This window comes from Chionomys nivalis, chromosome 7 (assembly GCF_950005125.1).
Source record: "Chionomys nivalis chromosome 7, mChiNiv1.1, whole genome shotgun sequence".
NCBI lineage: Eukaryota > Metazoa > Chordata > Mammalia > Rodentia > Cricetidae > Chionomys > Chionomys nivalis.
Window position 1 is genome coordinate 67233508 of NC_080092.1, and position 14281 is coordinate 67247788.

Genomic DNA, 14281 nt, shown 5'->3' on the forward strand with positions numbered 1-14281 from the left:
TAAAGTTCAGTCTGTTAAAGTAATAAAGTAGAATGCTGAATTTAGTAAACTGTTGCTGAGTCTTTTTTTCTATTGTCAAAAAACTGCTTTTGCACTAATTCATGCCTTTCACATTTTAAATATGACAATATTTATAAATGTGTAATTTGGAGGAATTGTTTCAACCCCTTTTCCTAATTTTTCTTCAGGATAGATTTCAACAAGTGATTTGTAGTGATGACCGTGTTGACTTCAATTTGGAGTATAGTAGCTGTGTTAAAGAGTAACTATTTGAGGCTGGGTGGTGGTGGTGCACGCCTTTAATCCCAGCATTTGGGAGGCAGAAGCATGACAGCCAAGGTTACACAGAGAAACCCTGTCTCAACAAAACAAAGCAATGACTGTGATTCGGGAGCTGGTTGGTGGCCCAAGAGAAAGCCTGCCATAAGCATGTATTTGGTATTTCATTTGTAAGGGGAAAAAAAGCAGTGTTTCTATAAAGAACATCGTTTAATTAGGACAGGTTCTCAAACTGTTGGGCTCAAGAGATCCTTCTGCCTCAGCCACCAGAGGCAGCTCTGTGCCCCTTGGAGCCTCATTTAAAAGAATTCCAAAACACTTGGCAAACAGAGCTGTAAGAATCCAAGGAGTTGGGGGCTGGAGAGATGGCTCAGTGGTTAAGAACATTGCCTGCTCTTCCAAAGGTCCTGAGTTCAATTCCCAGCAACCACATGGTGGCTCACAACCATCTGTAATGGGGTCTGGTGCCCTCTTCTGGCCTGCAGGCATACACACAGACAGAATATTGTATACATAATAAATAAATATTTAAAAAAAAAAAGCCGGGCGGTGGTGGCGCACGCCTTTAATCCTAGCACTCGGGAGGCAGAGGCAGGCGGATCGCTGTGAGTTCGAGACCAGCCTGGTCTACAAGAGCTAGTTCCAGGACAGGCTCCAAAACCACAGAGAAACCCTGTCTCGAAAAACCAAAAAAAAAAAAAAAAAAAAAAAAAAAAGAATCCAAGGAGTTCTCCATGTTTCTAAATCTTCCCTCTTTACTCAGAAAAGACTTACTGAACACGACATAAGCGTTCACAGTTCAAATGAAAGCAAATAATTACTTTTAAGTATTCATCCGGGGTTTAAAAAAAGATTTGTGTGTGTGTATGTGTGTGTGTGCATGCGCACTTGTGCATGTGCTGTGTGTGGCTGTGTACATGCATGAAGGTACCCGTGGAAGCCAGAAGGAGACATTATGTCCTCTGGAGCTGGAGGTAGAGGTGCTCGTTCTGGGAACTGAACTCTCTTCTCTGCGAGTGCAGTAAGTACTCTCCACCCTGAGCCATCCCTCCAGTCCTAGCGTGGATTCTGTTTGTTTTTTGAGGCAGGGTCTCTGTAGCCCAGGAAGGCCTGAAGCACACTATGATCTCCCGAGTGTTGAGCATCAGCCACTACTTGGGTCTGAGAGCTACGCTACTGTAAGTATATTTACCTTTGGAAATGACTGCATCGCGCCACAAGAGGGAGATGTTGTCAAATGCTACAGCGCGACCATTGACTCTGAACAAAGTAAGCTACTTTACACAGCTATTTAAAAATGAACATTGGAGCGGGGCAGTGGCCTTTAATCCCAGCACTCAGAAAGCAGAGGCAGGTGGTTCTCAGTGAATTCAAGGTCAGCCTGGTCTACAAGAGCTAGTTTCAGGACAGCCAGGACTGTTAGAGAAACCCCTATCTCAAAAAAAAAAAACCAAAACAATAATAATAAAAAGGAATATTGGGGATATTTATTATATATATATTTAAATTTATTTATTTATTATGTATACAATATTCTGTTTACAGGCCAGAAGAGTGCACCAGACCTCATTACAGATGGTTGTGAGCCACCATGTGGTTGCTGGGATTTGAACTCAGGACCTTTGGAAGAACAGACAATGCTCTTAACCGCTGAGTCATCTCTCCAGCCCTTTATTTTATATTTTTTCAAAATTTATCTGAAAGTAGAAAGGAGACCTAAACAAAAGTCCTAAATCTAAAATAGTAGATGCAAATGTAAGAGAAAATCTCCCTGGTACTAGCCCTGGCAACATTTCTTTATCAGAATAAAATCTCACATAAAAACAAAACCAAAGGCCGGGCGATGGTGGCGCACGTCTTTAATCCTAGCACTCGGGAGGCAGAGGCAGGTGGATCTCTGTGAGTTCGAGACCAGCCTGGTCTACAAGAGCTAGTTCCAGGACAGGCTCCAAAACCACAGAGAAACCCTGTCTCGAAAATCAAAAAAAAAAAAAAAAGCTTAGGCATTGTTGCAAACAGTTGAAATCCCAGCTTTTGAGAGATGGAGGCACAGGGATCACGAGTCAATGGACAGCTTGAGTACACACCAAGTTCCAGGTCAGACAGCAAGACCTTGTCTCAAAAATCAAAGCCAGGAGGCTGGAGAAATGGCTCAGTGGTTAAGAGCACTGACTGCTCTTCCAGAGGTCCTGAGTTCAATTCCCAGCAACCACATGGTGGCTCACAGCCATCTATAATGAGACCCAGCGCCCCCTTCTGGCATTCAGGCACACATGGAAGGAATCAGGGGCTGGAGATATGGCTCAGTGGTTAAGAGCATTGCCTGCTCTTCCAAAGGTCATGAGTTCAATTCCCGGCAACCCCATGGTGGCTCACAACCATCTGTAACGAGATCTGCTGCCCTCTTCTGGTCTGCAGACACACACACAGATAGAATATTGTATACATAATAAATAAATAAATAAATAAATAAATAAATAAAATCAAAGCCAGGGCTTCGAGAGATGCCTCGGCAGGTGAAGGCACCTGCTGCCAAGCCTGACAACTGAGATTCATCCCTGGACCTACATTTCTCTGCCCACATATGTGCAATGGCATATGCATGCACCCACACATATTAAATATTTATTTTGAAACAGGGTCTCACTGTGCAGCCCTGGCTGGTTTCGAACTCACTATGTAGACCAGATGGACCTCAAATTCACAGAGATCCAATTGCCTCTGCCTCCTGAGTGCTGGAATTAAAGATGTGGCCACCACACCCAGCTTTTTTTTTTTTTTTTAAAGTAAACAGGTAAATGTGCTAATTGTTTGCTTTCCTTCAACCCCCTGGGAATGAGTGAACTAGGTCAGTTCACGGTCAGTTTGGCTGTGGAACTGTAGACTGTCAGAGCAGAAACTGACTTTATTCAGCTGCTGTTCTAAAGACTACTAGGTTTTGAGTTGCTATAGTGGGCAGCTTACATACTTTTCTGTAAATTTGCATTATTTATTATTGTGTGTGTTTGTGTGAGTGTGTGGACATGCTTGTACCACCGTGTGGATTCGAGAATCAGAAGGCAACTTGGAGAAGTTGGTTCTGTGTCTGGAGGAGGATCACCCTCAGATCATAAGGCCTGGTGGCAGGCACCTTCACCAGGAGAGCCTTTTTTTTTTTTTTTTTTTTGTTTTTTCAAGACAGGGTTTCTCTGTAGCTTTGGAGCCTGTTCTGCTGGAACTAGCTCATGTAAACCGGGTTGGCCTCGAACTCACAGAGATCCGCCTGCCTCTGCCTCCTGAGTGCTGGGATTAAAGGTATGCACCCCTGGCTCAGGTGAGCCATTCTTGTGACCCCAAAGTAAAAATACCACTCACCCATAGGTTTTTTGAAACTGAGAACATTATCACACAGCCTATACAGTACTGAAATTAATAGAGGAGGGTGTTAGTTTCACTCTGAAGAACCACAGGCACAAAAAATTTGCCAGTATGCTGGAAGGAAACATTGTGTTTCAATGAAATACATCACACACAGAGTGTATCAACAAACATAAATAGGAGGTTGGCTATTTCTGCCCAGTCTACTGGTAGTAACTTATTTTGCTACATGGAAAAACAATGGTTCCCAGCTTTGCTGCCTTCTTGCTTTTCTTTCCATATGGAAATGATTACCTTTTTGCTGTTTTTCTTATCAACTGTTGCTATGGTTTAAAATACTGGACTATATCTTATTTCAAAGGAATGCAGAAAGTGGTCTGTTTGGCTGTCAGAAGGCACACCCCACTGGCTGCGTTTTGTTAACTCAAATATACTTGAGAAATAATTAGATCATAATTCTCACAAGACAGAATTCTTCAGGACTTCCTGGACGAAACCAATGTTCATGAAGATCCGTGGCTGCATGAGCTCACTGGGGTGAGCTGACTCAGGGATCTTGCTAGAAGGAATGCATGAGAGAAGTCAGCAGTTGAAATCACTTGATACTGGAGACAGGAATTCAGGAGGTACAGACGGGGTGGAGATATTTTATCTGAAATCCATATAATCAACAGCAGGTGACTATGAGAAGGAAATTCCTACAAGCACTCAGGCCCCATCCGTATGTTTGAACATTTCCTTCAAGCACACCATTATTTGATATATGTGGATAGCAAAATATTTTAAGCTTGTTTTAAACATTTACACAGAAAATGGTGTTTTCAAAAAAAATTGTAATGATCTTTTTTGAGAGTTGCAGTTTTATCAAAAATTAACACTAGAGGCCAGGTGTGGTGGTACCTACTTAGAGTCTCAACTGTAAGGGAGGCTGAGGCACGGGGATTATTTGAGCCCAGGACTGAGGTCAACCGTGGCAATACGTTGAGATGCTCCTGCCTCAACCAAACGAACTCAATCCATGAGGAGGCTGAAGTCAAAGCTTTGGAATTTAAGATGGTATCAGAATTGCTCCTACCAGAGAGAAAGCAAAGACTGGAGCTCCCAGGTGGATTGAGAAAACTTGGGAATGTAATGCTGAAGTCAAGCACAGTGGCGCACACCTGTAATCCCGAGGCTTCAGGAGACTCAGGAAAGGAGGGCCAGCCTAGACTACAAGGAAACACAGGTGAGGGGTGTGGTGCGAGCACAGGCTGCTTCTTTTCGAGTTTTCTCACCGCCTTGTCTCCTCAGCCTTTTCCTCTAAACTGCAGAAGCCATCCCGTCTCTTCCCACTTGGCCCTCTGCTTCCCTTCCAGCTCTGGACCCCCGCCCCGCCCCCGCCAGCAGCAGTTGCAGTTCCTTGTAAAGTCTTTCATTTCACCCATCAATCATTTAGAGCCCCCTGCTCTCAGCCAGTTCATTCATTCGTTCAGTGATGTCTTCAGTGCTTGGTAGGACCATCGAGGTGTTACGTATGGATGCAGATCAGTACTGCAGGGGGATAGAAGAGCTCACAAGGCAGGGTTTCTTTTTCTGCATGAAGCTACTACGATTCTGGCTTTTTAATTATTGCTTTTGACTGTGTATATATTCAACTTTTTTTTTTTTTTTTTTTTTTTTTTTTTTTTTTTTTTTTTTTTTTTTTTTAATGGGAAAGAACACAGTTCCAGAAACAACAGCAAATGGGAGTGCTGGCCTGGGCTTTGGATGTTGCAATGTCTCTTCTGGCCTGGGACAACTCTGCAGCATGCATACCAACGATTCCTCCTCTGACCACCGTGTTTATCACACTTGAATACTTGTCCAATGTTTTGTTTTCAGACATGCTCCATATGTCCCCCTCCCATCGTTCCCTTCCCAGGAGCCCACATCTGGCAGTCCACCCTTGCTTCGCCCTCCATCTTCTTACTAAATATGGGTTTCTCGGCCGACTTGTCATTTTTGATGACTAAATATCTGAAAAGACACTGTCTCATCCCTCATCAATCAAAAATATCTTTTGTGTGTGGGGTTAGGAATGTGAACTAAAAAAACCAGGGTCTATATTTTTTATTTACTAATGTCGTGTTCCTACAGCCTGAAATGTCTTGGAAGACGCGAGGTCAACCTTAGCAGCAGACAGGACTCCACCTCTACAAGCAGGAACGCGCATGCGCACAGGGAGCTGCGATAAACTATGCAGATGCTTCCAGTTTCCTGGGAAACTGTCTGTTCGGGTTGGGTAGAAGAAAATAGAAAGTTCAAGCCATGGAAACAAACGAGAGACAGAGAAGACGCCCCAAACTGCAGCTTATAAGCATTTCAAAAGCCATTTGTTTTTTGTTTTTGTTTTGTTTTTGAGACAACACCCTACTAAGTAGCCCAGGCTAACCTTGAAATCACCGAGACCTGCCTGTCTCTGCTTCCCAAGTGCTGAGATCACTAATGTGTGCCACCATGCCTGGTCTTTAAATTGCTGGCTTTAGAGGCAGGCGGATCTCTGTGAGTTCGAGACCAGCCTGGTCTACAAGAGCTAGTTCCAGGACAGACTCCAAAACCACAGAGAAACCCTGTCTCGAGAAACAAAAATAAATAAATAAATAAATAAATAAATAAATAAATAAATAAATAAATAAATAAATAAATAAATAAATTGCTGGCTTTACCTAAGGGTGAAGTCTATGACTAGGTTAAAAGAACAATTTAAAAAGAGCCTAGGTGTTGTGGTCCTTGTGAGAGCAGGGCCAGAAATGTGCGGGATCAAGAGGAGGCCTGGGCTCTATAAAAAACAAAAACCAAGAAATTATTTTAAACTCTTTAAAAGCTTTAAACGGGGGGCTGGAGAGATGGCTCAGCGGTTAAAAAAAAAAGCTTTAAACGGCACATCACTGAGCAAGTAATGCTGCTTTGTCAGAGTTCTCTCTTGCCAGTGAAGTCATTGTCATAGATGTTTCTCTGGCTTTCTTGCTCTCTTTAACTTTAAGGGTTTTATTTATTTTTTTAATTTTTTTTGAGACAGGGTTTCTCTGTGTAGTCCTGACTGTCCTGGAACTCACTCTGTAGACCAGGCTGGCCTTGAACTCACAGAGAGTGCTGAGATTCAAGGCATGTGCCACCACTGCCTGGCGTATTTTAGTATTTAAGTGGTACACAGTTCCCATCTGTCCAGCAATATCACCACTGAGCACACGTGGTTAGTGCTATGAATGTAGACAATGCATCAGACTTCTGAGACAGTATTGTGAAGGGAAGGCAGTAGACAGATGGCAAGGACTTGGCTAGTGCGTGCAAGGCCCAGGGTTTGATCTCCAATGCTACAAGGGAAAAAGACTTGAATAAAAAAATATGAAATATTAATATTTTAAACATTCTCTTACAATGATTCTTTACATTTTCATTCATTCATTCTAGTTTTTCAAGACAGGGTTTCTCTGTAGCTTTGGAGCCTGTCCTGGAAATCACTCTCTGGTGGCTGGCCTTGAACTCACAGAGATCTGCCTGTTTCTGCCTCCCAAATGCTGAGATTAAAGGTGTGTGCCACCACCACCTGGTTGATGTTATATTTTTATATGTGCACTGATGTCTGCATGTATGTCTGTGTGAGGGAATAGGATTCTCCAGAACTGGAGTTACAGTTGTGGGTGGTGGGAATGAACCCAGGTCCTGTGGAAGAGCAGCCAGTGCTCTTAACAACTGAACCATCTCTCCAGCCCAAAATATTAATACTTTAATTACTGTAATTTTATGGATATTAGGCTGGTAATATTAATTGTATCTATTTCTCCTTAAAATTTAAAATTAGGCAAATGCTTTCAAATTAGGTTTTAAATGAGATATGTGTGATTGAGTTGTTCTAGATAGTTCCAGAACAAAGTTCAGGAACTTGCAGAAGTGTGAAGAAAACTTCCTTATACTTACTAGGTGAGAGGGCATGGGAACAAGAGAGTAAGAAACCCAAGCCAGGCAGAGGCTGCACACGCCTTTAATGCAGGCAGAAGTAGGTGTATCTCTGAGTTTGAGGCCAGCCTGGTCTACAGAGCAAGTTCTAGGTCAGGCAGGATAACACAGAGAAACCCTATCTGGGGAAAAAAAAGACATAAGGCAAAAGCAGGGAGTTTTCCTTTTGGAAAAAAAGGGTTTAGGCTGGACCTCTGAGATCAGTATGCAGGGGCAGGATGTGAGCTGAATTCGACAAACATCCACCAAACACCTGTAAGGAAAGACCCCTAAGAGTGGGGTACAGAGATGAGTCTAACCTGCCTCTGTCTGGAAGATGCTCAACGCGAGCTATGTTCCATGCTGTCGAGCATTTTCCTGGCTCACAAGAGACTCCACATTTACTGGACAGATGAATTTAGGTCTCTCGCTCCAGCTGTCAAGCGACAGGAACATGGGGAAGCCTATTAAGATTCTCAGAACTGGACAGCAAGTGCTCCCAGCTGCTGACTCTCCAGCCTCACAACAGAATTAAAAATCACCCTGGTCTGGTGGTGCAGGTCTGTAATCCCAACACTTGGGAATTGATGACAGGAGGATCAGGAGTTCAAGTCCAACCTGGGCTACAAGGAGCCCTATGTCAAACAAGTGGCTAGGATAGCAGAGCACTGGCCTACCATGTTTGAAGTTCTAGGTTCAACACCCAGCACTACATAAATTGAGCACAGCATGCCCGTAATCCCAGCACTCTGGGATCACCCTTGGTCACATAGAGCATTCCAGGCCAGGCTGGGACACATGAGATCGTGCCTCGCCTCTAAACCAGAACAGACCAGCAATGTAATTCAGCAGGTAAAGTCAGGACCACCAACCTCATGACCTGAGTTCAGTTTCCCCAACCCATGGGGTGGAAGGAGAGAAATAACCCCTGTAAATTGCCCTTTGGCTTCCGTGAGTAATAAGTAATAAACAGAATTAACTATTGAGTGTAGAACTGAAGAGGTAGTTCAGCAGTTAGGAGTGCTGACTCTTCTTCCAAAGGGTCCTGTTTTAATTCCAGCACTCAAGAGGCAGAGGCAGGTGGATTTCTGAGTTTGAGGCCAGCCTGGTCTACAGAGCTATCTTCAGGATAGTCAAGGTGACACAGAGGGCTATTTGTGTATGGAGGTCAGAGGACATTTTTGGGAGTCAGCTCTTTCCTTCCACTTCGTGGGTCCTGGGGATTGAACCCAGGTCACCAGCCTTCTGGGGCAAGCACCTTTTCCTACTTAACCATCCTTGCTCTCCTCTCACTTTTGTCTGGAGACCCAGGGTTTTTTTTCTTTTCTTTTTTTTCTTTCTTTCTTTTTTTTTTTTTAAAGACGGAGTCTTTGGCTCAGAAACTAAGAGCACTGGTTGCTCTTCCTGGGTGCTGGGTTGGAGTTCCAGTACCCACATGGTGGCTTACAACCTTCTGTAGCCCCGGTGCCTGGAGATCTAATGCCATCTGGCCTCCTTGGGCATTAGGTCCACACATGGTGCACAGACCCACAAGGACAAACTGTCCACACATAAAGCACTTCACCAACTGTGTATCTGGGATCACAGGTGTGCACTGCCTTGGCTAGTCTAGGTGGTGTTAGGGAGCCCAAGGCTTCCTGCTGACCAGGCAAACACTGTAATAATTGATGTCTGCCATCTTTGTTTTTGCTATATTGCTCTGAACTTCTGGCTCCAGATGAGATGAGCTTCTTTCTGTCTCAGCCTCCCAAGTAGCTGAGATGTCAGGCACCCAACACTGTGGCTCAGGAAAATAATTTATTAAAGGATGTTACACCCACATGGAAACAGTCTGAAGAACAGAGACTGACGTCTAGTGAGTCAGAAGCTTTAACAAAGGGTGAGAGGAGTTGATTAGGAAAAAGTACACCTCAAAGGCCTTTTTACTTCCTTCTGCTGGGACTAGGGAGTTCCCCCACTGATAAGGTCTCAGGTATTCCAGGCTCCTCTCTGATTGCTGCGCCAGGTCATTTAGTCGAGGGCTGTAAATGTAAGCCACGGGTACACAGGCGCCTGTGAAGATCGGAAGAAGGAACAGGATCTCCTGGAACTGGGGTTACCAGCACGGGTGCTGTCAGGCGAACATGGGTCCTCTAGAAAAGCAGCGTGTGTTAATGCTAGCTATCTCCCGAGGTGGAGGTGTGCCCTTGAGTTTGTGATCACCTCCTCAGTCCTGGGATTCAGGCAGTGCAGGACAAGGGGTCCAGGGCTTCCTGCATGCCAGGCAAGCCCTCTACCACCTATGCCGCATCACCAGCCCTCCATGGAGTCTTTGTACAAGTGTTTTGCTTGCATGAATGTGTAACCATACCCATTGTTCATAAAGGCTGGAAGAGGACACTGGGTCCTCTGGAAGAGCAGCAGGTGCTGAGCTGGCACCCTATCTCTGGACTCCTTTACTTTTGAAACGCAGAGAATCCGAGAATTGACTGCTACATTTGAAAGAATTATGCAGGCATCCCTCCTCAGAAATCCTTGTCCACGTCTTCACAGGATCAGCAGCTACTTACGGCAGGTTTCATGAGAACCCTAGAATGGAGATACCCCAATCCTCCTGGTCTTTGAAAACAGTACAGGAACCTGCAAGTGGAATTCGCTGTCACCCATTCTCCAGCACAAGGGGATACACAGACGAAACCTCTCCTGCTGGAGCCTGAAGCTCCTCGAGTGGCGGTGTTGTGGTCACATGCCATTTATTCTGAGTGCCTACTCGGCCAACTTCAATAGGCTATAACTCATTTACTAAAACATGTAAACGACCTCAGCACCAAAGCAGCCAAGTGGAAAACTGCCTTCACCACACACTCCAGAAGATGCTGCCTTTGGTTTTGGCAGAGGCGGCTGGGAAAAGCCCTCACTCTGCCTTGGAAACACATCTGGGCTCCTGGCTGCAGCTGTGATCCAGGGGAAGACAGCAACACCCGGTACCAACTTTTCTCCTTATATAGAAAGACCATGCATCCAGGAATCACCACCCTCCAGCCTCACAGGGAGGAGCCAGGGGCAGACAGGGGAGGGGAAGTTTCAGTTTCCTGTCACTCAAAGCTCTACTCACAGTGGCATCTTTTCATTAAATGCTACACAAGTGAAGGCTGCTGTGCTTACGGGAAAGCCGAGGACATTGGCTCAAAGTCACGGTCTCTCACAGAATTCACTGACTAACTGGGTTAACTGGACAGTGAACTCTGGGGACCCTCTGGTTTCTGCTCCCCTAGTGCTGGGATCCAGATGTGGACACTGGGGAATCCACTCGGGCCTCAGGCTTGTGTGACAAGCATTTGACCCACCGAGCCATCTCCCCAGCCCCACACCCCGGCCTCTAACAGGACAGTAGCTCCTAACTGGACAGCTGCAGAGCCCACTCAGCACATGCTGTTGGCTGCACACACATGGACCCTTAGAGATAATGTTCTAGGGGCAAAAGCAGACCCAACACTAGAAAACGGACAAATGAATTGTAAGTTAAGTACCCTTCCTTTTGCTGGTGGCTCTACCGACTGAATCTACAGCTTTGCGCATGCTAGGTTCTATTATGAACCGTGTCACGGTCCAGAGGACCCTCAAGAAATCAGACTATAGCGAGGAAGAGATGACCCCAGTTGGTACATTCACTGATCTCGCCTCTTCTACACAACCCCACACAGCCCCTACTACTATTGTTTCTCTCAAACTGGGGGTCTCATCTAGGCCAGGTTGGCCTTCAACCCCTGGTCTTCCTGCCTTTCCCTCCCAAGTGCTGGGATTACAGGGCATGCCACCATACCCGGCTTCACCCACTTGGGGTATTCGCTGCCAAGTTTTCTGATTGGCACACGCCTTTAGTCCCAGCACTCAGAAGGCAGAGACAAATGGATCTCTGTGAGTTCGAGGCCAGCCTGGTCTATAGAGTGAGTTCCGGGACAGGATCTAAAGATACAGAGGAACCCTGCCTTGAAAAACCCAAACCAAAAATCACCAAGGAGTACCACCATATTCTGCCCTCTCCCCTCTAAAGTGCAGCTAACAACATGCCGTGAGGAAATTAAAAGAACCATTCAAGGTATGGGTGCATTCTCAAAACGAAGGATGGTACATGGCTTTAATCCTAGGACTCGGGAGGCAGAGGCAAGCAGATCTCGGTAAATTACAGACCAGCCAGGGCCACAAAGTGAGACCTTGCTCCAAAATTGAAAAAAAAAAAAAAGAAAAAAAGAAAAGGCCTATATAAACACGAATTGTTTAGTAATCATTGTTACCACCCCGAGCATTCTGGGAATCTGACCAGACAGGAAGGCTAGGGAGGGGAAAACGCCTGACTTCTGAGGCAGTGGCCTTGGTTTTCTGCTGTCTTCCTTTCTCCACCAACTCAGTGATCACAAGATGCAGCTTGAACTTTTGCACTGATTTCTACATAACAGGGTGCGTAAGCAGGGCAGTGCCAAGGCCTACAAGGCTACTTCCTCGTCTGTGCCCTCACCACCCACAAACTGCTGAACCTCCCGTTCTCAATGCCCTCCTGGGTTGCAGTAAGGATTAAATGACTAAGTACAATACACTCGACAAGACACTGAAAAGTGTTCTGTACCAAGCAAGCAGTCATCAGTTACAGCAACTCCCTGCTTCCTGGTTCAGGGTGCGGCAAAGAGGTCCCTGGGAGCCCTCAGCACTGCGGAGTGTAAAGTGCCACGTGGCCTAGGAGAGGGAAGGGGCCATGCAACGGGCAAAACAGGTCCTTGGGGAGAGCACTGCCACACTGTGGGCGACTCTGCTGGAGGCCCAGGCGGGCTTACTCTCCAGCTGGAGGGAAGGGGTTGAGGGAGAGACTGTCTCACTTTATTTTTGGCCTTTTTGAAGTGACTGGGTCAGGCAGTGTGGAGAACATTCTTAATTTCACCACTAGGGAGGTAGAGGCAGGTGGATCTCTGTGAGTTCGAGGCCAGGCCTGGTCTACAGAGTGAGTTCCAGGACACCCAAGGCTATACAAATAAACTGCCTCAAAAAAAAAAAAAAGTGACTGGGGACATGGCCAGCAAGCCGGGCTCAGGCCGAGGAGCTGGAGGACAGCAACAACAATCTAACCTCCAGGGAAAATCATGGTCACCCCTTTTTCCGAATGCCTAACTGGCCTTACTACCTCAAAACATTTTTCTTTTTGATCTGAAACAGCCTAAAACACAATTAAGCAACGCTGACCAGCTGGGTCAGTCCGAAGGGCCCCAGGAAAAGACTGTAAACGTCACATTGGGATAGTGGAGAGGGAAGAATGGCTACAGAGGCCTCCAGAAAACCATCAACTGTCTCTTGGCATAGATGGCTGAGGTCCAGGAGCCTAGAGCCCCTCAGAATTCTGGAATGTGGTTTCCAGTGCAAATAAGGGCTGGTTTGTAGAAATGGTGCTGGAATGTGTCCAGGCACTTCCTGTCTGTCCTTTGAGTCACTTGGAAATGGCTAACAAATAGGTTGGACACCTGGCTTCAAATGGAGAAGGGGATTTCCATACAGTCCCTGCACCGTAAAATTCTCTTCCTTCCCGAAGCAATTGAGATCAGGACTGAAAAGTACCCTAAAGACTCCAGTGTCCTACAATGGCTCATGGCGAAGTTACAGCAAAAGCTAGACTCAAGGAGACGGCTCTCATGTGTGAAAAATGCTGCTTGAGAGGACTCGACGTCCAGGTTTGAGAGCCACTCGCTGGTGGGTCTGGATAATGAGCATCCAAAGCTGCGTTTCTGTCTGTTCCTAGGTCAGCCAGCCACGTGCAAACCGAGCATCCTCACTGGATCTGGGTCAGCCTCCGGACTGGAGAATCTAAGCTCAGCTCGGAAGTGAATCCTGGCGGGCGGAGAGCAGGGGCCATCTAAAAGCACCTCCCTTTTATTTTAGTATTAACGCCCACACAGAAATCTGTGCAGGTCAAAGAGCGAGGACAGCTGGCACCTGCCTATCAAGCCCTGTGCAGTTCTCAAGGCCGAGGAGGCAGCCCGGTAGCACTGGCTTCTGTAAGGTCTTTTCCCAGAACAGGTTAAATATGCAAATGCACGCTGGTGGGTATCTGCTGCAATTCCTGGCCGCACCTCCAAGGCAAACGCGTTACCTCAGGTGGACTCTTGGCCCTGCAGGGAAGGGACCGGAACCCAAGCCCCTGTCAATTGCCGGTCTAGCACACGTAGACTACAGGCCCTCTTCTGGGTTGTCTGAAAACAGGGGTGTTTTCAGACACAACAGATCCCTGGAGCACATCACGCCATAAAATACGGCAGAATGGCAGAGGAGGTCGGCTAGTATGAGATAGGAAATTGGCTTTAAAAAATGGTCCTAAGGGGCTGGAGAGATGGCTCAGTGGTTAAGAGCGTTGTCTGCTCTTCCAAAGGTCCTGAGTTCAATTCCCAGCAACCACATGGTGGCTCACAACCATCTGTAATGAGGTCTGGTGCCCTCTTCTGGCCTGCGGCATACATGTGTATACAAAATAAATAAATATTTAAAAAAAAAAATGGTCCTAAATTCTTACTAGATTAATTCTTAGCTGCACATTCAAAGTAACGATTCAAGCCAGGTAATGTGTTACCTATGATCGGAACAGTCCACAGCCGAGGCAGACCAATCTCATAGGCTACACTGTCGCCAGCACATGCACACGAACCAAGTTATTCATGAAGACAATGAGTAGCTT